Source organism: Aquarana catesbeiana, linkage group LG04 (assembly GCF_042186555.1).
Source record: "Aquarana catesbeiana isolate 2022-GZ linkage group LG04, ASM4218655v1, whole genome shotgun sequence".
In the NCBI taxonomy this organism is placed as follows: Eukaryota; Metazoa; Chordata; class Amphibia; order Anura; family Ranidae; genus Aquarana; species Aquarana catesbeiana.
The window spans coordinates 106354549-106368442 of NC_133327.1; positions in this window are offsets into that span (position 1 = coordinate 106354549).

Sequence of the window (13894 nt, forward strand, 5' to 3'; positions counted from 1 at the left end):
GGTTCTTTGAACCTAACCATAGGTAGAGGTGCATTGTATACCCTGGGCATGGTCTCTGAAATCCAGGCACAGGGATGGAGTTGTGTGGGCACGCTGTATTCTCCTCAGTGGATAGCCATAGTTGTCCTTCCTGTCCTAGACTCCTTGCGTACCTTAACTAGTGGTCTGTGTCCTGCATGACAGGAAGACCAGTGCCCCATAAGGTGTGCAGCCTCTATAAAGAAACTTGTGTACCTGGTGGCAGGTGGTTTTCAATCCGGGTATTCTGACTATTTCCCATCCTTAGGAAAGAGAGGCTTAATGGAGACTGTCTTTGGAGCTGGAGGTGGGACACTGGGTACCTTAAAACACTATGGAGCTGGAGCTATTCAGGATCACATTGGGGGGTCTTGTGCTACATATCAGGGAAGGGGTTAGGAAAGCCAACTTGCTCTGTCCAGCCTCACTTTGCAGGGACAGACAGGTGGGGGTAGTATCCAGGTTGCCTATGAGTCGTAATAGATTGGTGGATGACTCAGTTCCAGGATCGTCAAAAATCTTACTTGCACTGGTCTCATCCCTAATGGCAGGGATGGAACATTGTGCAGATATCACGGTCAATCTGGGCACTATCCTATCAGACTCTACTGGATTACACCCCGGAGTCCATCTTGTTCTGATGGTTTGAGTCTGGACAGCCTCAGATGACTGGTACTGATGAGTGCTAGAGGAAGGTAAGGGTTGTGCTATGGGAAAAGGCAATAATGCTGGCACAGGGGGGGTCATGTCTAATGGATGCCGGGGTAGTGTCCCAACTGGTCCTAAGCAAAGTTAAAACTACTTGAGACTGGAGACCAGGGTACTGGTGCTAGTATCACATGTCTAATGATGCACTGTTTTCAGCATCAGGTTAAATGGTACCCAGCAGGGTACACTACCTCGGGGAGTCTATAGTACACCTCCTCTGGCCCGTGGCATAGATATAGCAGAAACACCGGGTTGTACCCCGATCACCCCTGAAGAAAGGTTTTATAGCAAACCTGACATCCCCTTACACCTACAGAAACTTCCTCTGGGATTTGGGGCTGAGTTAAAAGCTTGGCTGATGGATTTCGGACAACAGGATGAAATATTAAATGTACTAGGAGATGCTGAAAAACAAGCCACCATACGACTCACCCATGATCAAAATAGACTGATCCAAGTATCCCACGCTTTAGACGCAAATGCTAAGATTTCCTGGTGGGAAAGTTTATTTGGGTATAGTCTGAACGCTACAGCTTTCCTAAACATTTTGCTCCACCCTGTTGTTGTCCTAACCTGTGCAGCCTTATTGCTTTTCCTGATGCAGGTAATAATGTGCGTTACTATCAGGAGAATGAATGCCAAAGCTATGAGAATGTGTACCTCAACAAGGTATCTTCTCTCAAGGAACAGAAAGGCCACTAACTCAGAAACAAATCTCTGAGGAAGCCATATCCAATCCAGACCAGTACAAAGAAGTTGCGCATTTAAGAGAGGACCCTAGAACTATATTTTTCTTGTTCCAGGGATAAGCCTCTTCAATTTTTAGTAATAAAGTGCAGTCAGGTTTACCTAAATTCCAAAAGTTTTAATCATTTTTTATTTTTTATTTTTTTTTTCCCTCTCCCTTTTGTTGTTAATATCTGTGTACCTGACCTGCAAAAATACTGTTAATGGGAGAGGAGTTTTTTTTAGAAAAACATTTGTTTTGTTTTTTGTTTTTATTTTTTTATTATGTTTTTTTAACCAATGTATTCATTTTTTTTTTTATATACAGATTCAAGGCTCTTTAACAGTCTTGGTTGGAGCAGCGTTCAATCTGTAGTTTTTTCCGTTTTTTTGTTCTTTTTTTCATTATTATTCCCACTATTTTTCCTGTTCATTTTCATTACTCACCTCTCTTCTATTCCTTTTTCTTCTTTAATATTATGCTCTCTAAGTTTTTCCTTTTGGTTTCTATCATTTATCTTCTCAAGATAATGTAACTAAGACATCAGTCACATCATTTTTCTTTAAAAAAAAGACTTTGCCTGCCCGCAAGTACCATATTTTAATTAAAGTATCCCTGGACATCCAGTTTTATGTCTTAATGTAATTTCACCTCCCCTAGTCTACCTACTACTTTAACCTGAGCCCCGTGAGCAGGCGTGGTGAACCCAGGGACCTGGCAATAACAGACAGTATTGTCTATCCCTACCATCAAGGGCCATGGATGATACTGGCTGTTGCTCAGACTCTGTACCCTGTGGGGAACCCACTCTACTCGTCCACATTACACCCTTTATGAGTATTTAGTTTTAATGGCCAACACTCTGTTCCTGTCCAGAATTTCTCCAATATCTGTACACTAATGTTCTTCTCTCTCTTTTTGTATTCATGCACAACTGTCTGGAGGCCCGCCCGACCCCACCTGAAGAAGCAGCGACCACCAAGTTATTTCTTGAGATATATGTGTCACGAATAAGACTTTCCTGGACTTTCCTTCACCATGCTGAAAAGTGCTGTCTCGCGGTCCGATCCAATCGATGCAACCATTACATGGTCTTGCAAAGATACAGGACTAGATATGCCAGGATCCCGCCATCAATGTTGGAGTTCCGCTCCTCCAAGGCAGAGAAGTGATGAAACATTGCAATACAGACACTCATGGTTTGGATGAAGTCTCCAAAGGACCAGGATTTCTTTACTATCTTAAGCCTACTTTGAGGAGTTCCAGCGTGTTCAAGAAAGGAAGAGGAGGCCGCAGTGGTGGTGGGGAAGGGTCGGGCTTCTGGGCTTTTGTGGGTGGGTGCAAGATCATTGAAGGAGGACATAAGTTCAAGAATGAACTTCAGGGGGAAATGTGATGGAGATATTGAATTCCATATTTATATCAATGAGATTCAAGCGTACCATCGCGAGGACTTTCTAATTAGATTACCAGGCCCCATTTTGTATGATATGTACGTGTATGTATGAATATATCTATCTATCTGTATGTATGTATGTGTATGTGTGTATATATATATATATATATAATATATATTTATGGGTGTATTTTTTATAGGAACATGTGTACTAGAAGGTGGGCCTATTTAACTGATTGGCATCTCAAATACACCTTTTGTGTTGGCCTGCTATCCGCATAGTAACTAAGTTACCCTATTGTTCGTAGAGAGAGCCAGGGCAGACATTGCGTCTCTTGAGTCCTTGTAATGCTAATTTATGGTATATCACAGAGGGCTGACGGTTGGAAATCAAGAGATAGTTAAAAAGGTACTCTTCAGGGGTAGCCAATCAGGATTCAATGCCACTTCTGAACCAATGAGGTGACCCTGAGTTCTGATTGGTGGGAGTGGGTTCTAACAACATACAACCAAATACCTGGGGAGGGCTAGGTCTCTTCTCGGGCGGACGGTCTAGATGCAGGATGGTTACGTAAGACTTCTCCATACAATGTATCTCTATGTCTCTTTTCTTTCCTGTAACCTTTTCTATCGTAGGATTTGGCCGTAATACCTTATTAATCTCTTGATAGCATGGGTATGACCATTATGGCAATATTTATTATCATTGGTAACATTGTTGTTTTAAGGTTATATCATTTATGTTATAGTTGCTAATCTCATATTAACACAAGTTTCTTTTCTGTACAATAGTAAGTTTAAATAAATTAGATTGTTACCCTTTTCGAACAGATATCATTCGTTCTTAATTTCATGGGTTGATTCATATATAGATAAAAGGTTTTAATCACTTATGTATCATTAAATATATAAGTGAGGTAGGTATAAAGGTATGTGGGCATGGATCTCGTTGAATGGGCCCTAATTCTAGAAGGAGGGGTGCAACCTGATGCTTTATATGCCTCACAGATCGCTCCCCTAATCCACCTAGCAATAGAACTTTTAGATGCTTTGGACCCCTTCTTGGGGTCAGTGAACAAAACTAACAGTTGGGAGGAACTCCTAAACCCACTGGTCATTTCTAGATAAAGTAGAAGACATCTCTTTACGTCTAAAAGACCAAACCTTTCCCCTTCCGCATTTTTGGGAGAGGTGCAGAAACTAGGGAGGACTACCTCCTGGGACCTATGAAAGTTGGAAGAAACTTTGGGTAAATAGAGTGGATCGGGTTTAATCACCACCCTGTCCGCTAAAATCCTCAGGAAGGGATCTTTACAGGAAAGAGACTCTAGATCAGAAATCCTTCGCCCTGACGCAATAGCCAAAAGGAAGGACAACTTCAAAGAAATAATTTTCAGGGAAGCCTCATGCAAAGGCTCAAAAGGAGCCCTTGTTAGTGCATTTAATACCAACAACAGATCCCAGGGAGGAACATGTTTGAGGATCCTGGAAGTATGCCTAGATCTGGCTAAAAGAAACCTCCTGACTAAGGGATCTACCGCTAGTCTTCTCTCTGAAAATAAAGATAGGGCAGCAACCTGAACCCTAAGGGTGTTGACAGAGAGCCCCTTTTCCACTCCCTCCTGCAGAAAATCTAAAATGCAGGGAGTGGAAAAAGAATCTAAACCGGATTTCCTTTGCCAGGAAATAAAAGTTTTCCAAACTTTCCCATAGATTCTTCTTGTGACTAAATTACGGCTGTCCAGGACAGTCTGAATAACCCTCTCTGAACATCCATTTAACTGTAGGATGCGCTGCTCAGCCTCCAGGCCGTCAAATGGAAGGTATGAGGGTTTGGATGCAATACCGGTCCCTGATAGAGTAGATACTTTCGAACTGGAAGGGGCCAGGGAGGATACACAGATAGGGCCTTCAGAGAGGAGAACCAACTCATCCTGGGCCACCAGGGGGCAATCAGAACGACTTCTGCTCTGTCCTGAATAATTTTTCAAACCACTAGGGGCAAAAGGGGAAAAAGAGGAAAGGCATAGGCCAGGCTGAAGTCCCAAGGGAAGGACAGTGCATCCGTCCCCAAGGACTCTGTTTCTCTCTCCAGAGAGAACGCCGGTAGTTTCTTGTCGAGACTGGAGGCAAAAAGATCCACTGTGGGGAGACCCCATCTTAGCACCACCTCCTGGAACGTGCCTTGATGTAGTTCCCAACCGCTGGAACTGATGCTCACTCTGCTCAGAAAGTCCGCCAGCACATTTTCTGACCTTGATGTGAACTGCCCTTACTGAAGAGACATAGATCTCTGCCCAGGACAGAATCTGCTGCGTTAACGACAGAAGTGATTCCGAGCGAGTGCCCCCTTGCTTGTTCAAGTACGCCACTGTTGTGGCATTGTCTGAAAATATTAAAAGGTCCTTTGAATATACCCTCTCTCCCAGAGACATAACTGCTTTCCTCACAGCCAGAAGTTCTCTGAAATTCGAGGAGCGACCTGCTTCCTCTGGCAACCAGGCTCCTTGAGCCTGCCAACCCTGTGAGTGATCACCCCAACCCCACAGACTGGCATCTGTGGTAATCTTGACAGGGCAATTTTGTGCCTAATCCTTCCCCCTCTGCAGATGTTCTCGCTGCTCCCACCAGGCGAGACCTAGAAAATTCCCTTCTGGTAGTTTTACCAGCTGATCCAGAGAATTTTTCCTGCAATTCCAATGGAGCAAAAGAAAAGCCGGAAGGGGTCTGGAGTGCAATTGAGCCCAAGGCACCCCTGGAATGGCTGCAGTCATTAGGCCCAGCAACTGCATGATTCGCCGAAGGGAGATCTGAGGGAGCAGTTTGAAGGTCTGCACAGAGAGAAGAATTTTCACAATTTTCTCTTCGGGAAGAAAAATCTTTAGGGCAGAGTCTATTAGATAACCCAGGAAAAGTATGCTCTGTGAGGGTACTAGGCAAGACTTCTGTTGGTTGACCTTCCACCCTAATTTTTGAAAGGTCTGCAAAACCAAACTGTAGGTCTTGAATAAGGGACTCCTTGCCCTGAGAAAAAAAAAAAAAAAATTCAAAAAAATCATCTAGATATGGGACGATTGATACATCTTGAATCCGAAAAAAGGCCATGACTTCGGCAATGATTTTTGTGAAAATCCTCGGTGCTGCTGAGAGACCAAAAGGAAGGGCATTGAACTGCCAATGAGACGGCTCGTTTCCCACGAGCACTGCAAACCTGAGGAACCTTCGGAGGCTCTGGCAGATTGGTACATGAAGCGTCCTGAAGGTCCAGGGTCACCATGAAGATTTCTCACTGAATAAATGTTCTCCATACAGAAACGTCTGTAAACAATGTATTGGTTCAGGACGCTTAAATTTATGCCCAGACGAAAGCCGCCGGAAGCTTTCTTGACCACGTCTTTCTTCTTGAAAGACGTGAGAATAAAATCCACGGATCTTCTGGGACAGGAGAAATAACTCCCTCTGTTTCCCACACAGAGATCAAATTTAACATGGCTTGCCGTCTCTTGGCAGGTGGGTAAGAAAAAAAAAAAAACTTTTTTAGCCTGTTGCCTTTAAAATTAGCCTAGTTTTGGAAGCCACGAAAAGGCCTCTTATTCTGGGGCTTATTCCTTTGGGAAGAAGGGAATCGTTTACCTTTCTCAGGAGGAACGAGATAAGACTTCTTCTAAGGAAGAACCAAACAACAGTTTGCCTTTGAAAGGAATGCCACAGAGCTTATTCTTGGAGGTAAGGTCACCTTCCCAAGATTTAAGCCAGATAGCTCGCCTAGCTGAATTAATGAGAGCAGAAGCCCTAGCTGCGGATTTCACCGAATCTGCTGCTGCATCAGCTAAGAAGGGGACTGACTTGGCAATGAGTGGGAGGGATTCTCTAATCTCTTTCTTGGGGGTGTTAGATGCCAGAAGATCATCTAGACGCTGAACCCATACGTCTAAATTTTTAGCCACACAGGTAGATGCTACCGCTGGGCCTAAAGAAAAAGCTGAAGCATCCCAGGCCCTATGCAGTAATGAGTCGGCCTTCCTATCCATTTGATCCTTAAGAACCCCAGAATCCTCAAAAGAAAGATCTGATCTTTTGGACACCTGCGACATAGGGGCATCTAATCTAGGACACTTAAAGAAAACCTACTCAAAGTCAGGCTGAAAAGGAAATCTTCTTTTGTGTCCTCTGGATTGGAACAACCTTTTTTCAGGTTCTTTCCATTCAGATAAAATCATGTCTAAGAGACTGATGTACCAGAAAGGTTCTAGATTTCCGTCCCTGAAGGCCCCTATACATTTTATCCTGTACAGATTGAGCATACTGTGGCATCTCAATCTGCTCTGAGGTATAAATTGCTTTTAATAGTTCATCAATATCCTCAACTGGAAAGATACTTGGATGAGCTACCTGTATCTTCCTCTGATGCAAACTTTTCATCAGATGAAGAGACTGACTTCTCACCTTCCTCCAGATCAGAGGCATTGCGTGAACTAATAGTCTCAGATACTAATAAGGGAAGGAACTTGGCAGAGGTTGAAGGATCTTGAGCTATGGGTCTAGAAGAGGGAGGGCCTATACTAGTAACCCTGTCATTCAGTGACTGAAAAGAATCCACTACCTCCTTCATAGAAGTCATTAACTCCTTAAAGGAGGAAGACTCTGAACTAGCTCTGGGTGGGATACAATCCTCACAAAATAGCTTTTTATAACTATCAGAGAGCCTGGCTCTACAGTTCCCACATTTCTTCTTCACCGGTTTGGCCTAGAAGAGAGCAGAAACAAGGGCCATGAATAAAAAGGATCCATACAAAAAAAAAGTCCCTTGCTGTAGCTATCCACAGACCAGGGCTTACCTTAGGGGCAGTATGGGACCCGGATGCTGCCGCTGGTTCAATACGAGCGGACGTTCCATCCTCAGACCTGTCCTCAGGCTCCATGAAGCAAGCGGAGAACGGTCGTAGAGAAGACTGCTGCTGTACTGCAAAAACTGCGCCTAGAATGGCGTTTTTAGCAGGCCATTCCCCTGCAGCATGTCCTCAGTGTCTCCACACCATGCTCCTTATAAAAACTCAGCGTCCAGAAGTGCGTCATGTGACTTCCGGTTCCGGCGCCATTTTGCTGCATCACCGGAAGTCCTCCTGACGCCATCTCGGTACACTGGACTGAAGCATTTAGTAGGACACAGTTCCACACAGCAGCGCTGGGGAAAGGAAGGGAGTTGCCACCATTTACAAAGGCAAGTAACCCTTAGAAATAGGAAACCCTTCTGGTACAGACCATCATCCAGGACTTGGCCACAACTAGTCCTGGATGAAACCAGAGAAGGGGGGTCCACCAACCACAGTTACCAGACCATAAGAAAAGAACAAACGTGTCGGTGCTCCTGGAGGGGCTGGAAACACAAAACAACTGAGGGTCAGAGGAAAGGGAGGGGCCTTTTAAATTCTGATTTGTGTTTCCTGTAAAGGGCGGAGCCGATCATCTCTCAAGTAGCTGTCCTGGAAGGTGAGGGGAGAAAAATTGCAATAAAAGCGTATATTGATTGGTTGGCGCAAAAGCTATAGTGTCAAAAAAAAAAAAAAAAAAAAAATAGGGAATAGATGTATGGCATTTTTTAATTTTTACTAGTATTTGCAGCGATCTAGCTGGATTGCGATGGACAAAAATCGGGCACACTTTTTTGGGATGAGTGACATTTATACAGCAATCAGTACTATTAAAAAATCCTATTTTTTTTTTTTAAACAGCTTACATGTAAAATCCTTTTCTTTCGAAGGACATCACAGGACACAGAGCCACAGTAATTACTGATGGGTTATATAGGTATCGCTGGTGATTGGACACTGGCACACCCTATCAGGAAGTTCAACCCCCTATATAATCCCTCCCCCTTGCAGGGATACCTCAGTTTTGTAGCCAAGCAATATAGTGTATTAGAAGAGGGGCGGGACCTCTGTGTCCCGTGATGTCCTTCGAAAGAAAAAGGATTTTACAGGTAAGCTGTTTTAAAAAATCCTATTTTCTTTCTCGAACATCACGGGACACAGAGCCACAGTAATTACTGATGGGATGTCCCAGAGCAATGCTACCTGAGGGGGGAACCACGACAAAGTAGGGTGCAATCAGACCTGAGGACCCTGTACCGCTGCCTGCAGCACACTACGCCCAAAGGCGATATCCTCATGCCTTCTCACATCCACCTGATAGAAACTGGTGACTGTATGAACTGAAGACCAGGTTGCGGCCTTGCAGATTTGAGCCATAGAGGCCTGGTGATGCACTGCCCAAGAAACACCAATAGCCCTTGTGGAATGTGCCCTGATCTGAAACGGAGGAATCTTCTGTTTCAAACCGTAAGCTTGAATGATCAACTGTCTAATCCATTTAGAAATGGTAGCTTTTGACGCTGCCTGTCCTCTATTGGGACCCTCTGGCAGCACAAACAAAACATCCGTCTTGCGGATCTGAGCAGTTGCCCCTAGATAGGCCTTAACTGCTCTTACTACATCCAACAAATGTAGAGATCTCTCTCCCAGAGAGCAGGGATCTGGGAAAAAAAAAAAAAAAAGTAGAACAATGTCTTGGTTTAAATGAAAATCAGAAACCACCTTCGGTAAAAAACTAGGATGAGGGCGTAGTACCACTCTATCCTTGTGTATAATCAAATAAGGCTCCTTACAGGAAAGAGCTGCTAATTCTGATACTCTTCTAGCAGAAGAGATGGCCACCAGAAAAATTATATATAAAACACAAAGCGCTGTGATGCTAAATAGCTGATAATTACACATAAAACCAAGTGAGGCTGCTATCAAAAGTGTGTTTTCAGAGTCACTTAAAAAGAATAATATTTGAAGCGCTTCACAATGTGCATGAAAATGAATATATAAGAATAAATATAAAAATAAATAGTCAAATAAATCCAGCGGTGAGTAAAAATTCCTAAAAAATCCAGCAATCAAAATAGTGTAAAATTATAAAAAATTAGTGACACCAAATGTGTAAAAAAAAATTCACATAAAAATATATAGGGATGTATTCAGAAGGTTCAATTATACAGGTGTAGAATCCTGATTGGTATAGAGCTTTTGATCACTAGCAAAGCTGTTTAAAAACACTTGCTTAATCAAGGTGTTCATTGACTTTCATAGTAACAATGTGCTTTTTGCTTCTATTCACAACCAATGTGAGAATCATAAACAGGCAGATAAGAGAAAAAAAACAATCATTGTGCAATAGTTAGGATACCAAGGTACACAGGCAAACTTCAATCCACTCACGTGTGCCTTATAATGATAAGGCATATGCAGGTTTTACTATAGCAGTCAGCCGCCTTAGACAGGAGCAGATTCAGTGCCTGCACTATTTTGATTGCTGGATTTTTTTAGGAATTTTTACTCACCGCTGGATTTATTTGACTATTTATATTTATTCTTATATATTAATTTTCATGCACATTGTGAAGCGCTTCAAATATCATTATTTACACCAGAAAAATTAATTTCCTTGTCAACAAGACCAAAGGAATCTGACTTATTGGTTCAAAAGGCTGTTTCTGTAACACAGCCAGGACCAAATTCAAGTCCCAGGGGTTTAGGGGCGCTTTAACCGGAGGATTAAGACGCATCACCCCCTGCATAAAGTTTCGGACCAAAGAATGCAAAGCAAGTGGCCGCTGAAATAATACTGATAAAGCAGAGACCTGGCCCTTGATGGTACTCAAGGCCAGCTTCATCTCTAATCCTAATTGTAGAAAATCAAGAATTCTACCTATGACATATTTCCTGGGATGCCAACCTCTGGATTCACACCAGGTTATATAAGCTTTCCAGACTATGATAAATCATCCTGGAAGCTGGCTTCCTTGCATTAATCAAGGTAGATATGACAGGACCTGAGAGCCCACGACTCTTCAGAACGTGGGTCTCAATAGTCAAACTGTCAAATTTAGCGTTTGTAAGGCAGGATGGAACACTGGACCTTGAGATAACAGGTCTGGGCGTTCCGGTAGTGTCCACGGGGAACCTACTGTCATCCTTACTATTTCTGCATACCAACTCCTTCTGGGCCAAGCGGGGGCCACCAGAAGTACCGACTTCCTTTCCTGCCTGATCCTGCGAAGGAGTCGTGGTAATAGCAGAATAGGCGGGAATGCGTAAATCAGCGAGAACCGATGCCACGGAATCACCAACGCATCCGTCCCGCATGCAAGAGGATCTTTTGTTCTTGCCACAAATCTGTCTTTGTTGAATCGGGATGCAAAGAGATCTACATCTGGAACCCCCCATCTTTGGCATATGGCCCAAAAGACGTCGGGATGCAGAGACCATTCCCCTGGAAGTAACTGCTGGCGACTTAGATAGTCCGCCTGCCAATTCTCTATTCCCGGGATGAAAACTGCCGATATGCATGGCACATGCATCTCTGCCCAGACTAAGATCTGGTTCACCTCTTTGAGCAGCTCGGCTCCGGGTGCCTCCCTGATGATTGACATAAGCCACTGCTGTGGCATTGTCGGACTGGATCCTGACTGGATAACCCTGTAGCCTGATAGTCCAGGCCTTTAGAGCTAGATGTATCGCCCGGATATCCAGAACGTTGATGGGTAAGGTCCTCTCTGTCTTGGACCATACCCCTTGGACCGCAGCTTGTTCCAGAACTGCTCCCCAACCTGACAGACTGGCATCTGTTGTTACCACCATCCAGGTAACCGGTAGAAAGGATTTCCCCTTCTGCAGGTTTTCGGGTATGAGCCACCAATTGAGGCTCTGACGCACCGCATGCGACAGGTGCATCGGAAAGTCTAATGCCTGAACCTTCTTGTTCCAGGTCGACAGAATACTGTGTTGCAGCATTCTTGAGTGAAACTGAGCATAGGGAACTGCTTCGAATGAAGACACCATCTTCCCTAGTAGCCTCATACAAAGGCGGACTGAGGGACCCTTCTTGGTCCTTACTGTCAGAATCAGCTCTCTCAAAGCAGTGATCTTTGCCTGGCAGAAACTTCTGATGAGCAGGAAAAATGGGCACATGCAGATATGCATCTCTGATGTCTATTGATGCCAGAAATTCTCCTCCCTGCAGGGTGGGAACTACTGTTCGAATTGATTCCATGCGGAAGGATTGAATCCTTAGGCATCGGTTCAGATCCCTTAAGTCCAGAATGGGCCTGACATCCCCATTTGGCTTTTGGACCGTAAAAAGGTTGGAATAGAAGCCCAATCCCTGGTCCTTTGCGGGAACTATCATAATGACCTCCTGCGACAAAAGTCGCTCTAACGCTAGAAGGAGCAACTGCTTCTTCTCTGGGTCTCTGGGAACATTTGATCTGAGGAACCGAGGAGAGGGGAATTCCTGAAACTCCAGCTTGTACCCTAAGGTTACCGTGGAGATTACCCATCTGTCCTGGAAGTCCTCCTGCCAGAGCTCTGAGAACTGTCGCAGTCTTCCCCCCACTCGAGTGAGCAGGGGCGCCCCCTCATGCAGAGGTCTTAGTGTTTTGCCTAGTAGGCTTCTTTCCCCAGGACTTCTTTTGTCCCTGGGGTTGACTCTTGTCTCTGGATGCCGATGGAGGCAGCCGTCGAGACTGCCTGGAGGCTGAAGCCCCCGGCGCTGGGGAAAGAGTCCGTTTGAAAGAGGGATGCTTACTCTTTTTCTTGACAGGTAAGAGAGTGCTTTTCCCACAAGAGATTCTCTTGATATAGTTATCCAAGTCCTCTCCAAACAACCTTGCACCATGAAATGGAAACCCAGCCAGTAGCTTCCTACATGGTGCTTCGGCTGACCAATTTTTCAACCATAGGATTCTACGTATATGCACCAACCCCAGTGAAAGACGGGAGGTTTGCACAATAGAATCTCTAATGGCGTCAACCACAAAGCATAAGGCCGCTGGAAGGTTAGCAAACCCCTGGGCCTGCTGTTCAGGTAATACTTTGATGACCTGCTTAACATGGTCTCTTAAGTATTGACAGACTCCAATCACTGCTACTGCGGGTTGGGCCACTGATCCTGCTAAGGAGAAAACATCCTTCAATAGGGATTCCATCCTTTTATCTACAGGATCCCTGAGCATCTGAGCATTGTCTACAGGACAAGTCAGGCTATTATTTACGGAGGAAATGGTGGCATCAATAGCCGGTATTCCCCACATTAATAAACTTTTCTTCCATCGGATAAAGTGTTGAAAACTTTCTCGGCGGAAAAAAACGTTTGTCTGGGTGATCCCACTCAGAATAAATGAGCTTTTCAAGTAAAGTATGAACAGGAAAAGCATGTGCTGCTTGAAAAGGTTTCAGTGACCCCAAAGCAGAAGATTCTTTAGCAGTTTCAGGTATGGGCAACTTAAATCTGGAGCGGACCAATCCAGTGAGGATCTGCACTAAGACTTTCTCCTCTTGGGAAGTCGCAGAGGGTCCCTCTCCACCTGATTAATCCGAAGAGGAATCATCCGTCCCATCCTGAACCTCTGAAAGGGATTCATCTCCTTTATCCCAGAGCTCCTCTGTCTGAGGGTCTTGGGGAACAGAGGAAAGCCTAGTGCATTTTCTTCCACTGAGTGAAGACGTAATCACGGCCATTAATCTTTCCTCTAGACCAGGGATATGCAATTAGCGGACCTCCAGCTGTTGCAAAACTACAAGTCCCATCATGCTTTTGCCTCTGGGTGTCATGCTTGTGGCTGTCAGACTCTCGCTATGCCTCATGGGACTTGTAATTCTGCAACAGCTGGAGGTCCACTAATTACATATCACTGCTCTATACCATTAATGGTTGAGGAAAAAACCTCTTGTGTAATATATACAGGGGCTGAAGTGCCAGAAGAGGTGTAGCCCCTGACCCCGATGGCTCTCCCTGGCCCATCTTTAGGGGGGGGGGGCATGCTGCCGACAGGGGGCCCTCAGAACCTGAACGAGATCCCCTAGTGTCTCTGGTTCCTGGGGTGCTTGAACCTCTTCTACCCATAGTGCAAAGCAACAAGGTGTGAGGTATACAAATGAACACTGCCCGCTGAGCGATGTAGTCTGGCTAAAAGCCTTGCTACCCAATGCTCAGTCTGGTGT